Source organism: Molossus molossus, unplaced genomic scaffold (genome assembly GCF_014108415.1).
Source record: "Molossus molossus isolate mMolMol1 unplaced genomic scaffold, mMolMol1.p scaffold_m16_p_12, whole genome shotgun sequence".
Taxonomy (NCBI): Eukaryota; Metazoa; Chordata; class Mammalia; order Chiroptera; family Molossidae; genus Molossus; species Molossus molossus.
Window position 1 is genome coordinate 58,317,464 of NW_023425347.1, and position 27,528 is coordinate 58,344,991.

A 27,528-nucleotide genomic window follows, 5' to 3' on the forward strand; every position below is an offset into this window, starting at 1 on the left:
TTTTACTTAGGTTACATATTTTTACTTCACATATAATAAAGCTCATAATTCTTGACTGGGTTCTTCACTTCCCGGTAGATCACATCTCAATGTGGTCCATTACTCTTCCTCTTCATTATTTATTAAATTAATTAGGTGCGCTGTACAATTGCATTTTTACACCATTCACCCAAAATATAAGAACATGATATAAGGTGGACTTAAATAAACAACCTGCTACTAGAATACCAAATAACAGGCAGTTTCATCTAAATCATTCCATTCAATTCATAAACCTTAAGAGTCTAGTATTTGCCAGACACTGGGCTTAGTGCTAGGTAGTCAAGGACTGGCAAAGGCCCCTGCCCTTGAGGAGCTCCCAGTCTATACAGGAAGCCAACAAACACCTAGCCTACAATGGATAAGTAGGCATATACAGGATATTCATATATATACCCCACCTGTTTTCAAAGGTTCCCATAGGGTAAAGGGTAAAGTTATAGTAGACAGTACTCAGCTTATAATTTAAAACAAAGAAAAATGAAATAGAAATGCACTCTTTAACATTTATATTTTTTACTTTTTTAAAGGACACTTTCTTTTTTAGAGAGAGAGAGAGAAAGAGAGAGGAAGGGAGAGAGAGAGAAGCATCAATCAGGGTCTCCGGCACGCCCCCTACTGGGGATCGAGCCTGCAACCCGGGCACGTGCCCTGACTGGGAATCGAATCAGGACCTCTCAGTCTATGAAACGACGCTCAATCCACCGAGCCAAACCAGCTGGACAAAGACTTTTTTTTTAAAGGCCCATTTCTTGCTTAAGAATATTGCAGTCTCTCCAACCCGGATACCCCGGAAAGGTCACTCCACCCGGGCTCTGTCTACGTGGCCCAGCGAAGCATAAGGCTCTGCCTGTGATGCACAGTCCTTTTCACAGCGTTGCAGAGAAAGCTGGGCCCTGAATCTGAGCCTGCATATTTCTACAGCTTCTCAGAGTCCTGTGGACAATGACTGAGGTGGCAAACCATGCAGGAAACATCCAGTAATAAAATAAAAATAAAACAAGAATATGGTATTCTCTTTTTTACTTTTAAGGACATAATTATTCTTTCTCAATGTCCAGAAGAATCAAGAGAATGCAGAAAATACCACAAACCTTCATTTTAGTCAGGTATCTTACAAGACCATTTACATGTCTTCTGGACAAAATAACATGGTCTAGAATCTAGACTCTAGATCAGTGGTTCTCAACCTTCCTAATGCTGCAACCCCTCTAATACTGTTCCTCGTGTTGTGGCGACCCACCAACCATAAAATTATTTTCATTGCTACTTCATAACTGTAACTTTGCTACTGTTGTGAATCGCCATTGCAAATATGTGTTTTCTGATGGTCTTAGGCCACCTCTGTGAAAGGGTCATTCGACCCCCAAAGGGGGCCCGACCCACAGATTGAGAACTGCTGCTCTAGGTGATGATTGCATGAATTTATGGTCACTTGGGAAGCCCTCCTTGAACAGGTTAGTTAATTCAACCTAGAGGACATTCTCTACTTTGAGTAGTTCATAACATGTTTAAGATAATGAGTTTCTTTAAAAATTTGAAAATTGTTACCAACTCTCGCCCTGGCCGGTTTTGCTCAGTGGTTTTAGCGTCGGCCTGTAGTCCCGAGAGACCCGGGTTCAGTTCCCGCTAAGGGCATGTACCTCGGTTGCAGTTTGTCCCCGGCCCTGGTTGGGTTGTGCGGGTGGCAGGCACTCGATGTGTCCCTTTCACGTCGATGTTTCTCTCTCTCCCTCCCTCTCCCTCCCACTCTATCTGAACAAAAAAAAAAAAAGAAAGAAAAGAAAGTTGTTATCAACTCTCTTCCCAGAAAAATTCACAGGTAGTCTAAATTCTGAAAGCAATTTCAGGAACTAATACACAGATCACAAGTTAACCTAACCTGTTTGTTCTGTTCGGTATTTTTATTAATGGTTTGAATGGGTTGAGGAATCAGGCAGGGTGGGATGAAAGAAACTAAGGTAACTTCTAACACTTCGAGTCTAGACCTCTAGGATTCAAAAAGCTCCCAATGTTGAAAGGTAACAAGAGGACATGTAAGAGAGAGAGGGAGGGAGGGTGAGAGAGAGAAAGAGAGAGAGAGAGACAGAGAGAGAGAGAGAGAGAGAGAGAGAGACAGAGAGAGAGTGTGTGTGTGTGTGTGTGTGTGTGTACTAAGCACAAGATGGCAAAGACCATATGGGAAGCAGTGCCTGTTAACATACCTGCATGAGGAAAGAGAGAATTCCATTAGACCAAGGAGAGACATTAATGAGAGGCAGATTTCAGCTAAACAAATTTTTAAAAAGCATTTTCAAACAATGTGTATTAAGACAGAAGAGGCTGCCTTCCGAGGAAGGGCACTCTCCTTCCACCTGGGAGGCAATTTCGTGTGGGGCAAGAAGATGGATCAGGTTCTCATTTCTGTTTTGCCTTCAGCTAGACACATGAGCCGAGGCAGGTTTCCTTTTGCTTACTTATCTAACTTGGTTTCCTCATCTGTAAACTGGAGATCATAAAACCCACACACAAGTCAGACGAGGAGAAAGTGCCTCCTCCAGTGTCCGCAGCTGTGAGGCATTCAACGTCAGCCTCTGCCAGCCCTCAGCCCCTCGCCCGCCCCTCTCACTTTTCTCTGGAAGTATTTAAGCAGAGGCCGTTGGGGGTATCACACAGGAGGTTCCTACAGAGGAAGGTGGTTAGACATGATGGCCTCTAATATCCTTTTAAGTCTAGGGTTTGGTTAGCAAAACTATGCTTAGGTGATATATCTTCTGCATTATGTGTATGAAGTTGAAAAAGATTTACTTTCATCCATCTCCCTTCCTTGAGCAGCCACCTGAAATCAGAATGAATGCTCTTATTTTTCTTCTTGGGTATTATATGCTTGCTAGCTCATTCCACTTTATTTCAAAGAATTTTCCATAAGCTCTTAAATGTTTCCATATGACACCATAGTCTGCAGGTAACCTGAGTTCATACCATTCCCCAAACACGAGTCCCTATAAAACATTCCAGGATCTCTTTGTGTGCTCTGAATAGAATTTGTTAGGCTGCCAAATCATTCGGTCTTCTCCAGATAGCCTTGTCATTCCTAACTTGGTTATCGAATTCTTTTATCAGCATCTTTTAATCAAAGACTTTCAAAACAATCTGAGGATTAGGAAATACCATAAGGTCTAAATGAAAAAGGCAAGAAAGAGGGTGAAATATAACTACCAACTGGGACAAAGCAAAGGGCTATTCTGACTTTGCTTTAGGACAACAACGGCGGAAGCGACTGTCATCTCAGGGGGAAAAACGCCAGCTCAAATGTCACATGTGAATAAATTATTGGCTGTTCATAAACAACAACAAAAAAGGTGGATTCCCATTTTGTTCCTAACCCGTGAGTTTATACAAGATCTTGACTTAGAATATTTTTAAAAGAGAGAGTCTCTCCTTTGTCAAGAAATCATCACCCGCCACTCAAAAATTTAAAAAATAAAATGACAAATTAAAAAAAGGAAGAAAAGTCCCAGGCTCCACACCTCCCAAGGCATCAGAGACTTAACCCTCTGAGTGAGAAGCAGAGTTGGTGGGCGCAGTCCAGAGTCACTGCTGCTTGGGAAGCTGCCGGGCTCTGCTGTCATTTCGGAAGCCTTGCTGCACACAGACACACTTGGACATGACCACCTGGATCCCCTCCACGCGTGGAGGGGGGCCAGGCTGCAGTGGTTCCATCCACTGCCGCTCCCTGGAAGGAAGAAGGCAGGCCTCTCCACAAAGTGTCTGCCACCCTATGAGCAGGTTGAATTTTCAAATAGGGCCATAATTAAGAGGAAAAAAACCCAGCTGCCTCTTCCCCTCCAGCCCCAATTTTATAACTCAAGGAAATCATTGTTTCTTTCATTATTATTTTCTCTGAACCATGACAATAAACACTCTTCAGAGAATAACTCATCAGTGGAAAGCTATTCAAAGAATTTTACATTGATAACACTACGAACGCCGAACTGGAAAGAACTTTGTTGATAATTTGTTATGAATCTCTCACTATCCAGATACCTGGAATGCCTGCTCCTCAGCTGGTCAAAATAGCAAATCCGTACGAAGGTCCTGTAATACAAACCTTCCTGTCTACTCCAGACAGAATTAATCTCTCCTTCCTTTATGAGACCGATACTCATACAAACACTCGCTGCACTGCGCAGCTACGAAGTCTCTCTCCACTACAAGACCTTCCGCCTCTTGAGAGTAGGACCTAGTCTTAATCATCTTCGGATCCACAGTGCCTAGCGTAATGGTTGGCTCAGAGAAAATTCTCACAGTTGCCTCAATAGATGGTTGCTGAAATAACTAGACTCAAAAGACACTGAAGGTCAAGAAGCTAAAATGACTGCCTAAAGCTCCCAGGGCTGGAACAGGAACTAAAGCCCCGCAGTGCTCCCTCCACTCTGCCCAGTCGTGGCCAGCAGTGGCTGTTATTTTATTGTCTCTCAGAACTCAATTGTTCTTCCTTCAGCTTTGAAGCCTCTCTTCCTCCAGTAAGGCGCTCAGATTCAAGAAAGAGGAATGCTTTGCCTAATATTAAATAATTTGATAAAAAGCTGGTAAAACAGGAAGGCTTTACACATGCAAATCTGCCCTTGCACCCAGTTTCAATTCTCTTATTTTCCTGATCTATATTCCTGCTCTCCAGATGGACCATCAGCTTTATACCAATGCCAGCAACAGCTTGCATATTGTTTGTTTAAAACAAAGATGATGGATTAAATATCATATGCAATGTGAGGAAAGAGGTTAAAGCTAATATTCCTGTCCTGAAATTTATCATAAATCCAGTCCATGTAGCTTCCCCCCACCCCCAACCCCAATGGATTGGTATAAATAAAGATTTAATTTTATTTTTCAGACTCAGAAGAGGAAGCACACATTCATCTAGAATATGGAGCCTTTCCATCGCTCCAGATTTATTCTTGTTCTAAGGCATCATTACCCTCCAAATTATACAGACTTATGTCATTTCATTGAAACACTCATTCACCCATCACATTCCCAGATCCAACAGTAACACTTTTGTTTTAAAAGTATGCCAAAATGAGCAAACTTGAAATTCTTTCACCTATATTTGAGTACTCTGCAAAATGTCTTTAATCATCTCAAATAAATTCCAACCAAAAAAATCTACAATTTCAATGCAAAATATATAAACGGAAGAAACGGCAGCAGAGGTCTCTTTTTGTGCCTTGTGTATATATGATGCCGCCTAAAAGGCAGCTGCCAGTAGGGTGGACTGTGTATCAAAACCAGGTTTCCTACAGAACGATGGATTCTTTCCTGCATCTTTATATGTCATCCCCATTAGAAAAATTAATTCTGAAAATCAACGCTTTTTTTTTTTTTTTAAGAAGCCAGAAGGAAAGAAATGTGCAAAATGCAAAGATAATTCCATAAAGAGATTCTGATGATAGGATATCATTTAAGTAGATTATCATCAACAACAAAAAATAGCGATTGGAGTCTAGGAGTCCCAGTGGGGACTGTCTCTAGAAGAAACCAAAGGCAGAACTCCCCATGTCCTCCTGGCTGCGCGCATGTATGCACTGAGTAGAAATGGGAAGCCCGTCTGGAAGAGTCACAAATGCGCAGCCTAATCCTAGACACCGTCCAGTCACTGGTTTCTTCGCTGGAAATTCTATCCCTCTGCCATTTCCATCAACGACTCAGGTTAAAACTTTATTTAAGGCTGGAATTTGGCCCTCCCCAGTTGCACCATGAAGAAAAAATATTTAAAGAAAGGTGTTTTGCAATCCCTCTGTTTGGACTGAGTGATAAAATCTGTAGTGCTACCAACACTTTCTAGATGCCAGTTCAATGACATCCACTTTATATGTCAGGACAGAAGAGCAGGCAGATTGCACGTCTAAGACGACACTCAGCAACCCTGTGCAAACTCTGGGATACATGTGAGTTACTCTAAAACTCTAAATACATGACCTTTATGGTAACTTGACTGCCAAAAGCACAATTAATCCAGTCTTACTGCACTAGAACTCCTTCTCCACGTTATAATGCTGAATTGCCATTTTCTCTTATATGTTTGCACATGTGAAAATATTAATAGACTAACAGGCATATACAAGCATCCAGACAAATTAAAAGAAGCTGTAATAAAAATGAGTATTTAAAAAATAGCCACAAATCTATCATGGGTAAACAAATGGACACATTAATAAATTTAACTTTTCAATATGGGAAAGTCCCACTTACAGTCACAGAATATACATTTTCTTCCTAAATCCTTGAAACTAAAATTTGGGTAAAATGAAACTTAAGGTCCCTTACAGCTATAACATTCCATGAATCTTTGAGTCTATTTTTATTTATTTGCTCACTTGAATTTTTTCTTGTCAGGGAAGGTAGTTCTAGCCTCCCTTAGAATATCTTTCCACCTACACATCTTCCTACTGCAGTAACACAAGTTGAGCTGAATGCACAATTATGTAACTGCAAGATCAAAAGAAAATGGAAAAGCAAATTTTACCCCAGTCCCACATGTTATCACTACCAAGGCCCACCTAATGAACATTTCATTTTACCAATATACTAAAGGAGGCACTAAAATATTTCCCAACAGGTTAGGTGAAAAATTCTTCTTTCCTTGGATTTGCTTGGGGAAGGGGACTGGAGGGGATCACACCACTGAAAGCTACCTGAACAATGGTGTCTACTGCTATGATTTCCTTCACAATGCCGATCAAGGGCAGCAGAAAGAGTCCTTTCTGGTACACATGTACTTACGGAGCGCAAATTCTTCGCCCCATAAAGCCAACTCTGTTTGTGCTGAATGTATATTCACCATTTCCTGCTAATGAGGTAAAAACTGATTCCAGATGAGTAGAAAAAATGTTTTCATTTTCACTGAAAATTAATTCCAGGGCAAAAATGTAAGACAGTTTTTTAAAAACCTATAACTCTGCTGATCAATTTTGGGTTTCTTGCTTATATATTTTACTCCCTAAATTATTTTTCTTTTTGGAGGAGGGTCGGTTTGTGATAAAACAATATACTTTCATATTCTGAGCATAAGGTGCCTGGTTTCCATCCAGAATCCAAAGGGAAGTTACATGTTTTCTAGCCCAAAAGAGAACCGGTATTTTAAAAGAGGAATACAATACGGCATAGAATACCACCTAGAAAACAAGAGTTCAAAACGCACCGGGAGAAACAGAGTTAAAGTGATCATTTAATCAACCTTAACTCACACTAGAATATTTAGCTATTGCATCATTTGCAGTACACAAGTCACACGCTGTCCTCAGGCCACTCCATTGAGTAACAGACAATGCAATGCTTTAAATTTGATTTCCTAATGTCCCGGAGGTCAATTTAAGAACGTACCATTTGTTAATACATTTCTCGTAAATTGATTCAATATTTTAAAAACTGGACCTGGTATTATGCCTAATAGATACTGTTAACAAAATATAATACAAGGTACTAATTAGGCAGCATAAAATGCAAAGCACTGCTGTGTTCAAGCTTAAACCTAACTTGGGTCGTTACAAACGTAAAAGCTTCTGTCCTAGGACTTTGACTTCATTTCCAATGTTTTCATTTTCCTTACATTTAAAACGAACTAAAGCATTTAAAAAGTAGTTTATGTAAGAGACTTTTTTTTTTTCCTTTCTTTTTTTAGTTTCAAATGGACTTAACTATAGGTTGTTAACTTCAAGAACCCCAACTGTCAGGGTGTATGTGTTACCTTGATCACTTTTAAAGACATTTTCAATAATGTCCTTTGAGATGAGACCAGAAATGCCTTTATTACTTTCCCAAAGGCTTCACTTACAAGCTTATCGCTCTTTTGATGGCAGGTGTGTGTTACTGAAAACTCACTGCCATGGCAGATGTGAAATAAGTGGACATAAGACCAACACCATTAACAACCGGAGTTGGCCTGGAATGCCCAACCCTGTGTAGCAACAAATGCTGCTTTTGATTCTAACAATATTTTCAAACAATCCTTAAATCTGGCAGACAGAAAGAATACTAATCACCTAGATAAATGTGTTTCTTCTACATTCTGGAGAAGAGCCATAAGAATATATCAAGTTTAGTAAGCTTATGTGAGTGAAGCACTGTCCCACTTGGCATTACTTATTGAATTCATATTAGTTTATTAGGATGTGGGTACAGATACTATGTGAAACTCCACAATTACGTTAATTCAATCTTGTCATAAATATTACAGAGCCCAAACCAAATCTATGGCCAAGTGTATAACACATGATTTAGGCCAAGGAAACTGGTTTGATCCATATGAACCCAAAACTTAAAGTGGAGAGGAAATTCCTTTTCCTTGGCCTTGAGGATCCAAATATGCTACCTATATAGATCAGATTCCCTTTGAGATGTTGAGAAAATTACCAACATGAAGGAAATAAGCTATCACTCTGCTTAATATGCAAACTTTTTCCTTCAAATGTTTATTTTTAAGACAATATCAAAGTTGACAAGTTCACAGAGAAGACGAGCAGAGGCAAAGCTACTAAAAATCAAGGGTATGAAGCACAAATATCTACTCACCATGTATAAATCTGCTATCAGATTACACATTTTTCATTGGAAATTCATATACTCTCAAAATACACATTTCTTCCCCAACCATGAGGCAAACAAACATTATAATGGACCTACATTTCCACAATGTCTTCAGTTATAATGAAGGGCATAAACCTTCAAACTTAAAGGTTGAATTTAACTTTCCAGAGTCATAGTCTGAATAGAAGCCAAAATTTAGCAAGAAACATCACACGTTATTTCAGCCACACAGGTTATTTAATGAGCACTATGCCATCTCTGCCCAATGAACGTGAGGAGCACAGCGCAATGCAGACACCTCTGATGAATGCATCCTCGGCTTACATTTCCATACCGTTTCTCTTCATTAAAGACAAACTGAAATTCCCTCTCACTGAACACTTTCAGGTTCCCGTTCATTTTCTGGAGTTATTTGTAAAAGTGTACATCATTTGTTTTGCTGAGTAACCGAATTACTTCAGGTGATAGAGCCATTAATTACATGGACCTGGTAACAAAGGAAGAACACTTGGCACAGAACAGAGACAACAGAGTTTACCAGTGGTACGGACTTTGGGTGCCAGGTAAGCAGGATTTTTGTGAGTGTCATGAGGGGGGAAATACCTAAATAAAAGCAAATATCACTAAATTATATGCACAGATGTTTAAGATTTCATGAGATATTTTTACCTAATAAAAGAGGTGTATGTACATTACTTCTCTCAACTGGCTATCATAATAATTTATCTTAAAATTGGCCTGAATAATTTCCTTATATTGTACAAGGAAAAGACCTATAATATCTTCATATTCTATACATGTTTTCAAAGAATCTTGAGCTTTCTCCTAAGTCAGAGTGATTTTCCTCCTGGGTGCCTGTGGCAATTATTAGCTCTGCTCCTCCTTGGCTCGTGCCCACTGGTGGTTACAGAAAGTGGTAGCCCACCAGCACGGTCTGGAGTCGGTCAGACCCGGGTTCAAGTGTTACCTTCACCACCACTGACTTGCTATGTCATCTTGTAGAAGCTGCTCTTCCTTTCTGGAGGAGCTCAGTTCTCGCTCTTTAGACCACACTACCCTAACACACCAGTGTCCAAACACATGGCCTTCCTTACTTCAGTGCCTGGGACAACACAGACACACACACACACTCAGCCCTCACCAAGTTCTTTGCACCTGGTCTTCTGTCTATTCAGATGCTTAGGGTGAGTGTGGCCTTGTCCTCCACATAAAACAGGCCCCCTCATTTATTCTCTAACACTCTATTTCCTTCAGAGATTTATCACATTTAGAAATTATTTTCTTTACCCACTCCCAAACTGTCAACTCCATGAGAACTGGGCTCTATCTGCCTTGTCCACAGGTACATCTCCAGTACCTAACACAATGCTGGCACACAGTAGGTGGCTAATAATAGTTGGCTGAATAAATGAACACTATTGATTGAAAACATCATTACATATAAAATTACTTTCTCCAATCAGATTCCCAGAAGTGATGTTACTGGTTATAAATTTCTTTCCCTTTCTTTCTTTCTTTTATAAGTTTTTTTTTTTTTCTTTATTGATTTTTAGAGAAGGAGGAAGGGAGAGATGGAAACATTGATGAGAGAGAACATCGATTGGCCACCTCCTGCATGCCCCCCACTGGGGATCGGCCCACAACCTGGGCATGTGCCCTTACCGGGAAACGAACTAGTGACCGCTTAGTGCATGGGTCGACGCTCAACCACTGAGCCACACTGGCCGGGCTCTTTCCCTTTCTTTAACGAGGGAAAGTTTCATAGTTTGTGGCCCACAGAAGATGCCTGAGGGACCGGGGTCCACTTTCATCACACGATGATAGGCAATATGAGATAGGGACTATGTCATATGCATTAAGCTCAGAGCCTTATACACAGTAGGTACTCAATAAATACATCTGAGAGCTTTAATACCTAAATGATAAACTGCAGTCTGTCAGGACAATGAATTATTAAGCAACTGTTATTAGTATGGAATATGATGACCTCTCAAGTTATGTCTACCAAGTAATATTAAGAGGAAAATACAGAATTATATGTGCTATATCATTACGTAACATAAAAACTATGCCTACTCATGAATCCATATTTTTTCCTGTTCTTACCATATTGCAGACTTGACAACAAAGAGTTCAGGTGGAGAGAGGCTAGTTCCTAAATATAAGACTTAAAACTTTTAGAAGGAGAGAAAATGGTATTAGGGAGACCAACTGAATCCTGTATCACCACCCAGTGATTCATTACAAACATTCATTTCTCTGGGGCTCATCCTTCCACCACTATGGAGGGATTTATATCCATAACCTCCATTAACATTAATGGAAGGTAGCCACATAATTTCACCAGAAGTCCACTAGAGAATCAGGCCTGTAAGAGAAAAAGCTTTCATTTATTAAGTTTATAAAGAATTCCTAATATAACACAAATATATAACAGGTGCCTCTGTTAACTGCCATTGATGAGTGCAATCATGCTGGAGAGGTGAAATTGAACAATTAAGTTAATTCTGCTATAGTCACACAAAATAGAACTCCTAAAGCTACATTCCTCGAGCCCCTTACGGCCCCTCCACTCTCCACAAGAGACAATCCTTTGATGTTCTACTATAATTCCAAAAGCAAATAGTATTTTAAAGTATTTCTTGCCACTGAAAAAAAGCATCTTTTAAAATGGAATGTTCTAACAAAATACACTCACACATGCAGGAAATAAGGAATTTACAAGCCAACACAAGGTCATTATTTAATTTTTAATTAGGTTTCACCTAACAATGGAAAACTAAGTCTTCCTTCATCCATTTAACAAAATGCTCATTTAGAATACTCCATGGCTTAGAAAGCTTCCGAACAGATGTCTAAAATGAGAATTCAAGACTCAGGAAAATATGAAACTCACTTTACACTGTTCTCAAGTGATCTGATAAACAAACAGCCTCACCCACTACAGTCATGGTTGATAATTTATTTCTAGAGTCTGATGACTATATGGCAATTCACTTCACTGATGAAACATTCTTTATTTGGGTGGGATGCACACAGACACCAACTTAACGAATGTCATTCCCACAAGATAATAGACCATAGAGAAGATGCATGCCAGGCAGCACTGCATCGAAAAACCACTTTTCACCTATCAGAAGACGCCTTAACAACCGCCAGTGTTTATCAAATTCACAAAACCTCATTCCTGTTAGGCAAAGTTCCAGAGCCAACTTTGTTTCTTCATTAAGGTCATCTAAACTTTCTACTATCCATGTTTTCTGCCTATTTGCCCTTACTAAAAATCCTTACCATTGCAATTATTAATAACAGCACGAGCAATGGCAGATATGTACTGTGAAGTTATTTTAAATTAATTCAATCTCACTTTCATTGTATACAAGGGCTTCCTCACATCCTTAAGACAATTTTAATGATAACTACAGAATGAATTCTCCTTCTCCAATATTATTTAGAGATCTCCAATTTGGTCTTTGCATTTATACCACTGAACTCTGTTGTAACTGGGCAGCCTCAGAATAAGCAAAAAAAGAAAAAGAAAAAGCATCAGACTCAAGCTCTCTTATGGGTGAATAAAGGGAACTCCTTCAACCAAGGAAAAGACTGGAGACATGGCAGCTACTCCTCAGGTCATCACTAGAGGGGATGCAGAATCTGGCTGCAAGTGAAGACAGGGAAAGAGCAGGGAGCACTATGGTCTTTACCATCTCTTTATAGGTTCAAAACTCTCATACTTTAGTTAAGAAAATGTGAAATTTCAAATGTACATTTGAACCAAACTCTGATTATGCCAAGGGATAATATATCAAAGGTACCTCTTTGGGGCAAGGGCAACTGGATAAATCCTTTCAACTCTGCCCATGAATTAGTTGGTAACTTCCTTTGGGTGGCCTAGCTCAATGACTGGCCCATGGTAAGGGTGCTTACTGAATGAACATGGGCAGAAGACATCACATACACTAACACGTTATGTGATGTCTATGTAATGTCTTAACATACATTAAGACATGACATAACAGTTGAAATGGGCTCGTCAACCGCGTGCTGTGTCCAGAGCACATGCGTCCACTCCCATCCCCATGCTCTGTCCCTTCACTCCACTTGCCAAACGTCAGGGCCCTGCTGTAATGTCATCTCCTTCATGGACATCTTTCTCATTCTCCTCCACTCGGAATGAACACTGTCTTCTCTTGGGCCACATGGTTCCTTTGTATTCTACCTAGAACACAGCACTTAACATGTGTGCCTCTTCTCCTAATAATCTTGGAGCATCTGGGAGGGAAGAGGAGCTTCTTAATTTTCTCTGGTATTCTTCTAGGAACATATACCATGTTACTTATTTCTAGTAAACAATTAATACATATTTGTTGAATGTTTAAAGTGAATACTTCTAGCTATGCCAGGGCATTCTACCTTCCTATCTGAAGACAACACTCAATTTTCTCATGATTACATAAAAATACCTAAAATGTGGTGTCTGAGGTCAAATCCTTTCTGGTCTCTTGAAGGCACTCTCAGATTACACACTATAAACAAGGTAAATATAGAAAACTGACGAGAAAAAAGATAAACATCACCAAGAACACACCATGTCCAATCTTATCAAAGATAAGCCTTTAAAAGATAAGAAGAAAAGTCCAGAACATTCTCCTGAGTAGCTGGGACATGCCCTTAATTTCCAATAAAGATCAAATATTGACAATGGAACAATTTGGCCAAACACAAAAGAAACAGAAACGTGTTCTGTAAAAATCAGCTTAAAAAAAAAATAGATGGGAAAATAATCTGGAAGTCATTTTCCTTTGAAAGGGGAAAGGAAATAATGTTCTTTTTTTATACATATTTCTAAATATATATATAAAATTAATTGCTATTAAAATTAAAAGAAATAATAAAATGTTTTATTATATAGACATGTAACATTTTAAGTAACACCTCAGAATCAAAAATCATTTTGTTTTTTCAAAGACACCATTGCCATTTTATATCTTTAATTCACATGATTACTCAGGGCATAAGAAACAAAAACTACTGTGATTTACAGTTTTGTGGTGAGACAAATACAAAGCCACTGCTCACTGTCCCTAACTCCACTCTGTCCTGTTTCAAAGCTCCCTGCGTGGGAGCCTCGTGATCAATCTGCCAAATGCTTCCTGAAACAGGTCATATCACTGTTCGAAAGCCCTACCAGACTTTAAATTGCCTAAATTTAAACGGGCACTCAATGCCCTCCCCCATGGGAACCCCCCCTCCCCATCTAACCAAACTCGTTACCTTACTGCACCTGGAATAAGTCTTACCCCTTCCGTCATGCCTTTCCCGTCCTCCTGGTCTTCTCTCCACCAACCTGTATCTAGACCCTCCTCACCCCCTAATTTCCAAACAAGCCTTCAATCCACAACTCAAATTTAGTTTTATCCAAAAGCTTTCTAGACCTTCCCTATTCTTCATAAATTCTCTTCTAAATGTCTACAAAACACGTTCCTATTTCGTCTGTATTCATATATCCCCAAGAAGAACATGTATGTCATACAAGCAAGTACTACACTGTATGTGTGTATAATTATGATTATATCCTCCCCCAAACCTAGCGTAACGGCTCACATGCTGTTGATACTCAACACACATTTGTAAATTAACTATCTTTAAGACAGTCATTTATAAACTTTACATTATGAGATCAAATTAAAGAATATATTTTAAATAAGACTATAACAACTAAATTAGGATGAGCTATGTATTATAAACAAATAAAATGCTTTCAAGACATATTTTAAAGAGAAACGTTCATTCTAATCTTATTCCTGACCTTGTCACCTATTTAGGGCTAATAAAACACTGAAAATACTAATTAAGCAGGCTAATTTTATTTTATTTATTTTTTTATCCTCACCGGAGGACATTTTTGCATTTATCATCAGATAGAGCAGGAGGGAGAGAGGGAGGAAGGGAGAGAGAGAAACATCAATGTGAGAGAGACACATCAAGTGGTTGCCACACACAGGACCCCAACCAGGGCTGGGGCCAAACTGCAACTGAAGTACGTGCCCTTAGTGGGAACCGAACCCGAAACTCTCTTGTCTGCAGGCCAACGCTCTAACCCCTGAGCCAAACCAGCCAGGGCAAGCAGGCTAATTTTAATTTTCAACCCAAATTACTATTAAAATTAACAATAAAATATCTTAAACTCAGCTGGTAACATTTTATTTCCATATATATGCACAATGTAATTACTGCAAGCTCAATGGTAACAATAATTGTACATGAAATGCATGACTGTTAGACCCACAGCAGAGTTTTGTGGGTTAGTATGAAAACATTAATCCACTGTATGCAAATTTAAAATGGATTTTAGAGAAGATAGTTTACTGTACTAAATCACCCCCTAGGGAGCTAACTGCATTTGGGTAGCCATTAAAAAATAAAGTTTTTTGACTAGAGATGTGAGCTATCACACATGTAGAAGACCTGGATAAAAACTACCTTTAACATAACCTTAATCTATGACAGCAAAAAAAATACAAGACATTGAAAACACCTGGACAATCTAAAAGAAACCAGCCAACACTTAAAAACTTTTACTGACCATGAATGAACTACAGGGATTACACTTTATAATTTACAAATTCCTACACACACACACACACACACACACACACACACACAATTCTTCATCATACATCTAAAGTCATGGTACTCTACACTACCACATAAAAATGATACTGTACCTTGATTTTAATTTAATCTCTTGGTATGATGATTTAGAAACCAGAGTTTACTGCTTTTTTTTATTTTATTTTAAAAACTAACTAAAATTGACAGAGTCTAAAAGGGATAGAGAAATATATTCTTAAAGAGAAAGCACTTATTTTTTTAAATGACATAGCTCAAATACTAAAGACATACTCAAGTTGCCAATTTTTAGAGCATTTTTTTTTTAAATCTTTCTATTTTGGACAAATAGGATTAAGCTTCTTAGACAATTCTTTGTTGTTTTGACTTCAACAATTTATGCAAATGAGATGTTAATTAGTGTAATTGTAACTTAAATTATGCTTGTGTAAACCTCTCCATTGGTAGAAAAGTGTGGGAATCTACACAACTGGTATTTAAAGTAGCTGTACGAACTCCCTTCTGAAAGCCCAGCATAGCAAGATCACTTTCATGTCTTTACAATTTGTTTTTATGAGGTGATAACATTTTTACAAATACCATCATTTTTGGTTTTTTATATTGTAAGTGACAGTCTGACATTTTACAACTGGCTTATTGAAAACAAGAATTGAGCACTCTAGCAGCAACGGACATTAACTGCTGAATAGAGATTCAGATGCTAATGAGGTGAGAGGGGCCCCAGAAAGTTTTGATAAATGCTACACACACTCTAACTAGCTGTGAATGTGGGTTGACAAAGAACATCTACACCAGGGTTCAATAAAATGTAACCCTTTAAATTAATCATACTGGCAGTATTTAATAGAATGCACAACAATCTCCTTTTCTGTTGGCTATAAAGCTGGAGAAATGCAAAGTCTTCACAAATGAATGCTCCCACATTTCCCACTCCACACTGCTACTTTCATCTGAGCGTCCACAGCTGTTTCAAAAGTACTTACTGTAAATAGCAAAGTATAAGCAGATTTCAGAGTCTGACTCTTTCACAACATAGGATGTAAGTTTTTACTTCATTTTTATGCACAGATTTGAACAAAACCTCAGTAAGAAAAAAAGCATTGAAGATGTGAGTGCTTGGTTCAGAACCCAGCACACAGTAGGTCCTCAGTAAATGACAGTTATTGTAATAGGAAAGACCTGGCAACTTATGAAAAGAAAAAACCATCTGCTCACACAGGAAAAAAGGAAAATTCAGGAAGTAAGGCCTTCTGTCTTCAAATTCACAAACTTAAAGTAGGCCTTTGTTCTTCAGGGGCTGTTGGGAAACCTATTTTATTGCTTTTGGAAAGAAGTCTTCTTATACAGAACAAAAATAATGTCCTTTTAAGTGAAACTAGAATGAGCCTTACTATCACAAATGATTTATTTTATTTTTGATGCTCACACTAACCAAGATCTTCTATTGATTGCAAACTTGTAGATTTCAACAGACTAAGTTCAAGCAATCACCCTTATACTTCTTAAGCAAATGTAGAACATTAGCATGTTATTTCTTCTTAAAGTGACAATCCCTAATATCCTTTTTGGTTTTTGCCAATTTTAATCTTGGCAGGAAGTGGAAATCTGTGCACTCAGCAACACTGCAATCTTGCTGGCTGTCAAAATTATGTGTCAGCCAATGCCTGAGTGGTATTCTTGTCATTTCACCATGGTAAGAAACTTATCAGCCTGACATATAAAGCCTCTAAAAGTAGTGATTTGTGCCAAAATGTAGATACACTTACCCACCACCTAAATTTCATTTTTATAATTCCTATAATTATGATAACTTCCCCCAAGTATATGTCCAAATAGTAGTTAAATCTTCAAGGATGCTTTTTTTAAAAAAATTCAAGGAATAATTATTACTTCAATTTTTTAAAGATTAAATTTTAAAATGTATACATTTGTCTATATTGACACATGTATGTATACATTTTGTTAATATGCTTGCCTACAGATATTGCATACGTTTTTAAAAAATCATTTTCTCCCAAATAGTCTCCAAGTGAATGACACATTTCCAAGCCAACAAACTAATCACTTCTCAGTAGACTAGATAAAAATGATACCTTTACCCTTCAGCAAGCACTGGTTCCTCTTTGACTTTTTAAGAGTAAAAACTATCACTTAAAAAAAAAGTGAACAAGTAGAGAAATGCGTGCTATGGTTTAGAAATGGCCATTTAGCCAAATTGCATACCTGTGCTTGCTGTGTCAGCATCCTGGCAGAATCACCTCATTCTACTGGTCTAATGGATGGCGATTGAATTTAATTAACAAAACTCCTTTGACTTAGTTTCATACTGTGCTGAATGTAATGGGATCTCTCTCTATCTCTCTCTCTCCCTCTCCTTCTTGCATTTAAACTAAAAATGCCCTTAACTGCCATCCACTTTAAGAATATTAAAGGCTATACATTATACTTAAAGATATAATACAGTCATCTCCTTCCCCATGGCTTAAATTTAGTTACTGAATTATATAACATAAAATAATTAAAAAGATACTTTGATAGTGATACACAGTATAGATTCAATTACCACAATGTATCCATTAAAGGTACTTTTATAGTATGAATAAAATACAAATCCTCTTTATGGATCAATACCAGAACATAATTCTATTCTTCCTCCTAAAAAAAGGAAGTTAACCATTATAAATCATCTTCACATGAAAATGCTAAAAAGGTATTCCTTTGGAAGTGTTCTGTTAATCTCAATATATTAAGAATGTTACTTTCTCTATTATACTCATTTTTAAACTGTATACCTAAATTCAACAATATTTGATTACTGATTAACAGAAAACTTATTTGCCATTCTTTTTCATATTTATATAAATGCCTGACATTAAATTCAGAGAGACATTTCCATTAATTAAATAATATTTTCTAATTAAAATCAAGAACACACCAAAAAAAAAAAAAAAAAAATGCTCCTAAGGGATTCTGAGTAAATATTACTACTCTGCCTAACTTTTGCCTGGCTGGGCACTCTGAGACAAGTTCCTATGATTGATTATTGTGGTATCTCTGAATCTTTGACTTTGAACCATAACCTTTTTTGCGAACAATGACAGTTGGGACCTACCATTTGCCATCTGTAGAGATGGAGGGAGGAAAAGGACTTCACGTACATTAATCAACCAATTAAGAACAGACTTAAACAAAACACTAAAGCATAATAAACCCCTGACTGCTTAATAGCTTTCTACTTTTAATAGTTGTCTTCCTGCAGTCTGCTCACAAGATTAGGAGTAATCTGTTCAAGTCTCAACAAAAATTGCATGAGGAAAAGGGGGGAAAGTAAACCCATCCAAACTATAAATTTTAAATTGTGAAAAATGATACTTAAGGATTCCATAGTTCAAATCAAAACTTAAGAGGCTGATCCACACACCACAGTATCAAAGACTCTCACATCTATACAAAATATGGTATTTCACTGAAATATCTAAAATGATTAGTATATACAAATGAGCCTCTTATTTTGAAATATTAGGTAACTGCATTCTTTAAAATACCACTCACCCAATAATTTATACTATTTCACTGGGCATAAAGGAATTTGCCAGAAGTTGAGGTTTTAATTATTGTAACATAGAACAAACCTAGTAAGAAAAAAATTGAGAAAAAATTAACAAAACAAGGTAAGGTCTTGCCCTTTCTCTGATTAAAAAAAAAAAAATATATATATATATATATATGATCAGCAAATGTAATATTTAAATAATAAGGTATTAACTCAGTTTCATTCATGAATAAAATAAATAAATAGGAAACCAAGGATAAAAGTCAAGGATACGCATACTCAGAGGCTAATTCAACACTGAATTAATCGGAGGTACTAGCCAGTGGCGTAAGAACTATAAGAAAAATAAAAGCATAAGACTGGAATAGCAAAAGTGAAAGTGTTATTGTTTGCACTTGATATAATTATCTACACAGTAAAAACAAATTAATTTACAAATTACTGGCTGAAAACATGTAAAGATAACTGGGTGTAAAATTATACAAAAATTAAGTGTATTTCACATTGGTAGAAAATTTACAAAAGCAGCTTCACAAAAACTACTCAAGACCCGAGTGAAAAATAATTCAGTCTATTGAAAGAAAACATTTAAACAAATGAAGAGACATACCATGTTCATAAATATATTAAGATTTGATAGGAAAAAGATGTCAATTCATCTGTAGATTCAACACATTGCCAAATAAAATCCATACAGAATTTTTCATGAAACTTGACAAAATGATTCTATTACCTCACACCTGTCAGAATAACTATTATCAAAAAGACAAGAAATAGCTAGTGTTGGCAAGAATGTGGAGAAAAGGGAACCCTTATGCACTATTAGTAGGAAGAATGTAAATTGGTGCAGCCATGGAAAACAGCATGGAGGTTCCTCAAAAAGTTAAAAATAGAACTACCATATGATCCAACAATTTGATTTCTGGATATTTATCTGAAAAAAAAAACAAAAACACTTACTAGAGAAGATATATCCACCCCTATGTTCACTGCAGCACTATTTACAAGATACGGAATCAACCAGTCAACCCAATTTCCATCAATGGATAAATTGTGGCACACACACACAGGAATATTGGGCCATAAAAGGAATGAAGTCTTGCCATTTGTGACAACATGGTGGACCGTGAGGGCGTTATGGAAAGTGAAATAAGTCAGACAGAGAAAGACAAATACCATATGATTTCCCTTGTATGTGGAATTAAAAAGCACTATTAAGAGGATTCATAAGCTTTACTATATTAAAATTAATAAAGTATGTACATCAAAGATATCTTAAAGCTAGTGAAAAGACAAACTACAAACTATGAAAAGATATTTGCAAACATATAATGCAAAGGAGTAGAATCTAAGATACATAAAGAATTCCTAACAAACCAATAAGAAAAGGACAAGCAACAAAATAGAAAAAATGAGAAAAAGACATTAGTATTTATTTCACAGAAAGGGAAACATATACAAAAGATGTTTAATCTCATTATTAATTAATGAAGAATGCAAATTAAGACTACAATAAAATATCATTTTATAGCCACCATATAGGCAAAATGTAAAAATCTTGGCAATAGTAAATATTGGAAAGGATGTATATCAACATGAATCTTTTGTACACTGCTACTGCTAGTGAGAGTGAAAATAAATAGGTACAACTACTTAAGAAAATGAAATAATATTATTCTTTTTAAAAGGGTAACATTTACACATTCTGTGAACCAAAAATTCCACTCTTAGTACATGCCCTAAAGAAATTTTTACACACATGCTCCAGAAGACATGTTGCTAGTAGCAAGAAACTAGAAAACAGCCCATCACACATTGGCATATTATACAAGAAAGAACAATAAATTACAGTATATGCAGCAATATTAGAAACAGAATATTGAATGAAAATCAATTTCCAGAAGCATTTATATATATATATAAAATTTTTATAAAACTTAATAAGTAAAACTGAACAATAGATTTAGTATACATATATGTCACAGAAACATTTCTTTTTTTAAAATATGGAACACTTCATGAATTTGCATGTCATCCTTACGCAGGGGCCAGCCATGCTAATCTTCTCTGTATCGTTCCAGTTTTAGTATATGCGCTGCTGATGTGAGCACGAGAAATATTTCTTTTATACAAGGGGAATAATAAACACAATACTAAGGATAATGGATATTATTTTCAGAGAGCATAGAAGTAAATGCAAAATATTGGTAATATTCTCTTTCTCGGGTTGGGGGACAGGTTCCCAGGTCTTCACTTCATTACCAGGTATTATAACTTACATATATTCTTATATTGAAAAATAAAAATAAATAAGAAATTAAACCAGCTATGTTTTTTAAAACAAAATGATTTTTCACAATACCCTAAAACCTTTCAGCAACAGGCCTGAAACAGTTTAAAAGAAATACATTTGATTTTATAGTTTGAATTATTTTAATAATGCAGTCCCTTTTCCCCCAAAAAATATATGAATAATTAAATCGGGGGGGGGGGGGGTCTTCATTCTTTTTAGCTGACTGATGGAATAATTTCTATTTTAAATCCAATCTCAGTTCCCCAGGCACACAGGGGGAAATGCAGCCACATAGGAGGTAATTTCAGTATGGACCAATCCAAACAGCAGATAATCCACATTTCTGTTTAGCTTAAAATGTGTCATTCAGTCTTTTAACATTCCATTTTATGTCCTAATTATGCTTGGTTTCAAAGGAACTTCTATTCCTGGGAGGGGGGCTAAAGAAGAATGATCCAGGTGTGTCATAAATAGCTGACAGTAACACATACATACACACACATCATATCATCATCATATCACATATCATATATATGAGAAGAAATCAACAAGGTGGGGTTTTTGCAGTTTGGCAGAGAGGTGAAGATAGATGAGTACAAACCTTCCTTCCAATGATAATATTCAGTATCTGGTTATAGAATTGAATGTCTATGAATAATTTCCAAAAGAAAAAATTTAAAAACCTGACTGAACCTGAGTGGCATGCAGTACTCAAAGATGAACTTAACTAATTGAGAAGCTTTCTGCGTCATCACAAGCCCAGTCAGAATTTCACTACATCCATTTTGGTAGGTATATTAAGGTATGATTCTTTAAAAAGGCATTCTACTTCAGAATGCCTTCGTAGGTGTGCTGAATTAAGAAATTGAAGTAGTGATATCTGTCCATCCACACTTTGACAGGATGAAGGTGATCGTCTTCTCTCAGACACAAAAATATAATCAGAGAATTAAGTAATAATTAAATGAGGTCGGATTTCACTGATAAGCATAATAGTGGCTGCTATAAAGTTACTCTGTACCAGTCGAGATCTCTCCCCTGCATGCCATCTAAACACACACTCCTCACCACCTGAGAGGTATTCAGCAGCCACACCAAACAAAGGAAAATGAGGACTGCAAGAAAGGCTATAAATTCATTGCTGCAGCATTAACTACATTAAAAAATTAGGAAAAAAAACAACACATTTTTTACAAAAAGCTGTAATTTCACTAATTAAATATCTCCTTTAGAAATCAATAATACTCTAAGGAAGAGAAAAATTAGTGTTTCCTAAGTCAAGTTCTTAATATTAAACATAATTTTAAAAAAGAAAAAAAATTGAGATATTTACTTCTTCAATACCTGACTACTGTTTTTGCCAATGATAATTTCTGAGTTACTGTATGAAAATCGACAACATCTGAACAGATATTTCTCCTTCCCAAAACTCTTATTATCTAATAAGCAATTAGCCATACATCATCTTACACTTCAGAAATAAAAATGGAAGGAAGTTCAAGAAGATATATAAGAAAATGAAAGTTTTCTATTAGTATAAACAGTTATGAGATGTCTCAATTCTCTACATTCTTCATCCCATGCTTCACACCACCTTGCAAAGTCGGGCTGGTACACTACCTTCTCTGCAGCTTTGAGATGGAATCAGAATGTAAGTTAAAAAATTACATTCCAGTTTTCATTCCCTACTGGAATATTTTTGGTGGCCGCTCACCAAAGAAGACAGCCAGAATGTCATCCCTTTCAGCATTCTATGGAAGCACAAAAGAAAACTTTTCTCAATCTTTTTAAAGCAAATTAATTTTCATGTGATTTTATAAGTTTTTGTTTCTCATTATGTATTTAAGGTTTTAGTAAAGAGAGAGAGAGAGGGAAGATATTCTGTCAAAATGCTTCCATTATCCTTTGCTGAAACCAGTAGGAGCTTTTAGATATGAAAACAGAGCCAGACGGAAACACTTTATGGGAAATCTGCAGTGGCACAGTTTTGATAATGAACATGCCTAGAGAAATAAAATCATGAATGCTGTATGTGTTGGGGGAAGAAACTCTTATCTTCAGTTGGGTTCTGTTTCCCTTAGAGAGGCTTATGTTACCTACAATCAATAGGTCTCCAACTAAACAAAGAAGATTTACATATGCTGGTGCATTTTGGAGCTAATGAAATTGGTCTCACAGTTTTAATGAGAGTAAAGCATTAGATAGAAGGGGAACTTGGTAGTTCACCATATATAATTGGGCCCAACTCCCTAATTCTGATTTTTAACTTTTCTACTACTACTGCCCTTGGCCTGTCCCAACTTAGGATAAATAACTGTGCAAAATACACCCATACAAATAACACACAACCTTCAAATGCTCTCTAGTGAGGATATGATTGACACTTTCCCTTAGAAGCAAGACGGTATGTGTCTGTCCAAAATGTCTGTCCATCCTAAGAAGAGGGTTCCATTCTAAATCAAGATTATACTCTTTAAAAATTCAATAGCATGTAATTAAATTCCTTTATCTCCTCTCTAGCCGGGTACCTAGCGCACAGTAGGTACTTGAGAAATGATTGTTAGTATAAAGATGAATTTTTTCACAAAAGCTGGAGCAATGGCTGTATTTCTCTATCACCTCCACATCATCTTTACTAAGTAAACGGTTCAAATAAAAGTCAAGACCAGGATCCTAGATGAAAAAACAAATAGCCTGATAGTTTTCTATAAATAAATCTAGCATCACCAAACCTTTATTTTCCAAATTATAATTATTATATGTCAATAACTCCTTTAGATTAACATGAAACTTTGGATTTGGGTGAAAAAACAGAAATCAGTTAAGTTGATGGAGTGAAAAGGGACAATCATTCTGACAAAGATATTTAGGCTTAAGTTCAATACTGAGAGGAACACACAAAAACTATATAATATGTTACCTAGTTTTAAAATTCATACTATCAGCTTCTCACACTTTTTTGTTTTGTTCAACCTATATTCTCCACTTAGTCCCCAGCTCAACAAAGGCACTGAGCATGTACTCAGTGCTAGTCCTTATGCACCCCTATTGGGATACACAAAAAACTAATACAATACAATCCCTGTTCATAAAGAAATCACAGCCCAATTTGGAAGACAGATCATTTTACTATGATACAGGAAGTGCTAATGCTGAGGACTAATATGGTGCTACCAGGATGGTAAGGGAATGTAGGGAAAGAGCCCTTAGCCCAAAGCTGGGGTGAAAAGAAGGCTTAAGTAATGTTAGCCAATTAAAGGTGGGTGAGAACATTCTAAGTAGAAGGAATAATACAAAAAGAGAGAGAGAGAAAATACACACTCGTGGGCACGCACGCATTACAGTACACAATGTGGGTAGAGACTCGTGGGAGACAGGCAGGAAGACAGGGTGACCCTGTATGTTCCATGCACCAAAATCACTTACATCTTTGCCTGTGCTTCTCTTCAGTTTCAAGGTTAGTTGTGTTAACTGGCTAACTCAATCCAGAAAGATAATTTAATCACTTTAATTATTCCACATATGTTTAAATATACCTTACCCTTGTTTAAATATTGTATCTATTACCTTGATTACAAATAAGAACACTCAGTAAAGTACAGCGCTGTGAAAGGGGGCTTGCCTGAGCCTGAGACCTTCCACAACACTAGTTCCTTAAGTCCTGAAGCCCCATCTCAGACTTCAGCTCCTACCTCCAAAAGCTCAAGGATCCAAGGCTGATACGTTCGTTTACTGAAACATCACCCTGGTGGGAATCTGCAACTGGGGATTCATTCCAAATTTAAAGACAAGCAATCCTTTTTCCAGATTTTGGACAGAGACAATGAGAATACTCTATAAAAATTTCCTTCTACATAACAGATTAAAAAAAAACAAAACAGAAAAAGGGGGTTATATTGCAGACCCATAATTCTAACCTGAATATATATCATTTAAAAATATAACATTGATTAATGCTGTTTATCATGTTCAGTTTTATTCTTATTGAATGAAAAAATGAGAGATTAGAGAAAACAGAGTAAGACCAGGTATGTAAAAATGTTATTCAAGATTATAAGAAAATAAGTTATGGGGGTGGGGGGAAGGAGATGGAGAGTAGCAGCAAAAACAGAGAAATTTTCAAACTATTTAAACTTTCATTATTTGTAAATGATACACTTTTAAAATAAAGGAAATACCGATATTGCTAAAATCATCAGGTGAATTCTGGTATTTGTATCCATGTGGCTTATTTAATCTGAAGACAACAAGGTTTTCCCTGGAGAAACTGAACTGCTAACATCTCATGAACTCGATCAAGTTAGCCTCACTTCTCTTACTGACTGTAAAACAAAGAAATCTGTCTTGAGTTTCATGATGTCCCACATGTTACTGTGACTAATCCCCAGCCATTTTTATTTAGAGTGTTCAGATGAGTTTCTATGACAATCCCATGCCATTCTCAATGTTATACGCACATTTTCTGCCTTTGAACATAATTACAGAACAAATCATTTGTTTTATTCTTTATACAAAGTAAAGTCACATATTTAATGGCTGGAGAAATAGACTTCACTTTCAGATCAAACAACAAGCAGATATAACCGAGAAAAAAAATCTAATATCCACTGTTTGGGACCACCAGATCGTTGTTGTTGTTTGTATTTCATTTATCAGACATTCAAAAGTTCTTCTCTTTCCCATCACCATCTGTACACACTTTCCCCCAAGAACCTCATACCTATCCCATTAACACACAAGTACACACTCACACATACAGGACCTTCTTCCATGCTTTCTGTCCAATTATATATCCATCCATATCTGTTTTCTTTTAACAACAGAAAATAAGGCAAAGCAGCCTGAGACCTCGAACAATTTAAAATCCACTTCAGTATAAAAGTCTCAGGACTGCTAACTTTCTTTGGAGATGGAGCAAAATAAAGAATTTAGGTTACACTACTGGGACTTGACTGTGTTTTAGGAACTACTACCAACTGCCAAGTGCATTCGCCACGACTTGCTCTCCAAGGCCTTCCCTTCCTTCCTGTTTTTACTCCCTCATTCTCCTGCTGTTTAGTTTTCCTATAACTCTGTTTTATACTTCAGCATTACTAAAATGATGTTCTTAAAAAAAAAAAAAAATAGAACTTTTTTTTGCCCCACCATCTTTCTTTAGAGAAAACATGCTACGGTCAACTACCAAATAATAGAAACCACCTGTGCCCTGTCCTGAGTCTGCTCGGATTTTCTTTCCATTCGGATGTATTTGACATTAAAAAAAAAAATTAACACTTAGGAGAGGTATCATCAAATGACAGAATTCCTCAACATACACCAATTGTACAGTAAAAAGGCAGTACAACAATTGGTTCTGCAAATTTTTAAAACCTCACACAGGCTATTGGTTAGAAGAATCCTAATTTTAAAACATCAAAAGCTTTTAAGTCTTAATTTCTGAGGATATTACATCTAAGATGGCATCAACACATTTCATAATATTTTCTTTAGTTTTGTACAACTGGCACCTAGCACACAGAGCCTGATAGGTAGTTAAGTGCTCAAAAAGTGTTTGCTGAACTAAGTTGCCAATGACAGGATAGAATTTGTCAATAGAGGCAACCAAAACAGACTTCTATGCCAATACCAAACAAAAAGCATCAACCTTGATGCAATGATAACCACAGGCCACAACTGCTCTCTAATTTATGCAAGAATTTTCTATCTCTAGAGCTCTTGGGATGGGTGGTCTTAGTTTCCTCACCCATAAAATTAAACTTTCCTCCAAGGTGTGAAACTCTGAATCTGATAACAAACCAGAAAAGGCTCTGTTTCTCACCATTTTTTTTCCAGTCCTCACCTAAGGACTTGCTTTATTGATTTCAGAGAGAGAAGAAGGGAGATGGAGAGAGAGAGAGAGGGAGAAACATCAATATGAGAGTGAAACATTGATCAGTTGCCTTCCACACATGCCTTGACTGGGGATCAAACCCACAACCCAGGTATGTGCCCAGATCAGGAATCAAACCTGAGACCTTTCAGTGTACAGGACAACGCTCCAAGCAACTGAGACACCAGTCAGGGCTTTCACTATTGTTTAAGCTTCAGAGAAAACAAAGGCTTTCTGCACTATTACAGACTTCCAGAGAGCACTTTTTATCCCATCCATAAATTCAGAGGTGGAGCTTAGAGAGTTTGATACACCGAGAAACATCTGAGAGAGTAAAAACAGGCCACAGAAGGGTCTGACCTAGTTACCAACCCCAACCACTTATTAACCGTGTACTGTGGGCATGCTATTCAGCCTCTTGGACTGTTACCTCACCCGCATAAAAGCAACTGCAAAAGCACCTCTACCTAAAATTTAAGGTTTGTATGAAGAGCTAATAAAACAATGTATAAGAAAAACTGATTTACATTTTACAGAAGTTAACAACATGAGTCTGAAGTCTGATGGATCTGACTT

At 36.9% G+C, this 27,528-nt stretch overlaps 1 protein-coding gene, 1 long non-coding RNA gene and 2 other non-coding genes across 25 annotated transcripts in view; 1 reads left to right on the top strand and 3 right to left on the bottom strand.

Annotated features, from left to right (window-relative positions):
• LOC118626012 overlaps positions 1 to 25,541 on the bottom strand; it is a 52,606-nt gene extending 27,065 nt beyond the window's left edge. Inside the window, exons 1-3 of the long non-coding RNA XR_004958831.1 lie at positions 25,262 to 25,541; positions 24,776 to 24,933; positions 18,790 to 18,869 (exon numbers count right to left, since the gene is read on the bottom strand). This is a non-coding gene — a long non-coding RNA (uncharacterized LOC118626012). The remainder of the gene's footprint in view (positions 1 to 18,789; positions 18,870 to 24,775; positions 24,934 to 25,261) is intronic.
• NFIA (nuclear factor I A) overlaps positions 1 to 27,528 on the bottom strand; it is a 355,490-nt gene that overhangs the window by 310,829 nt on the left and 17,133 nt on the right. The gene's annotated exons all lie outside the window — the stretch shown is intronic.
• LOC118627366 lies at positions 816 to 1,018 on the top strand. Its single transcript, XR_004959117.1, has one exon. It is a non-coding gene; the product is annotated as a small nucleolar RNA SNORA73 family (small nucleolar RNA).
• On the bottom strand, positions 20,791 to 20,901 carry LOC118627314. Its single transcript, XR_004959077.1, has one exon. It is a non-coding gene; the product is annotated as a U6 spliceosomal RNA (small nuclear RNA).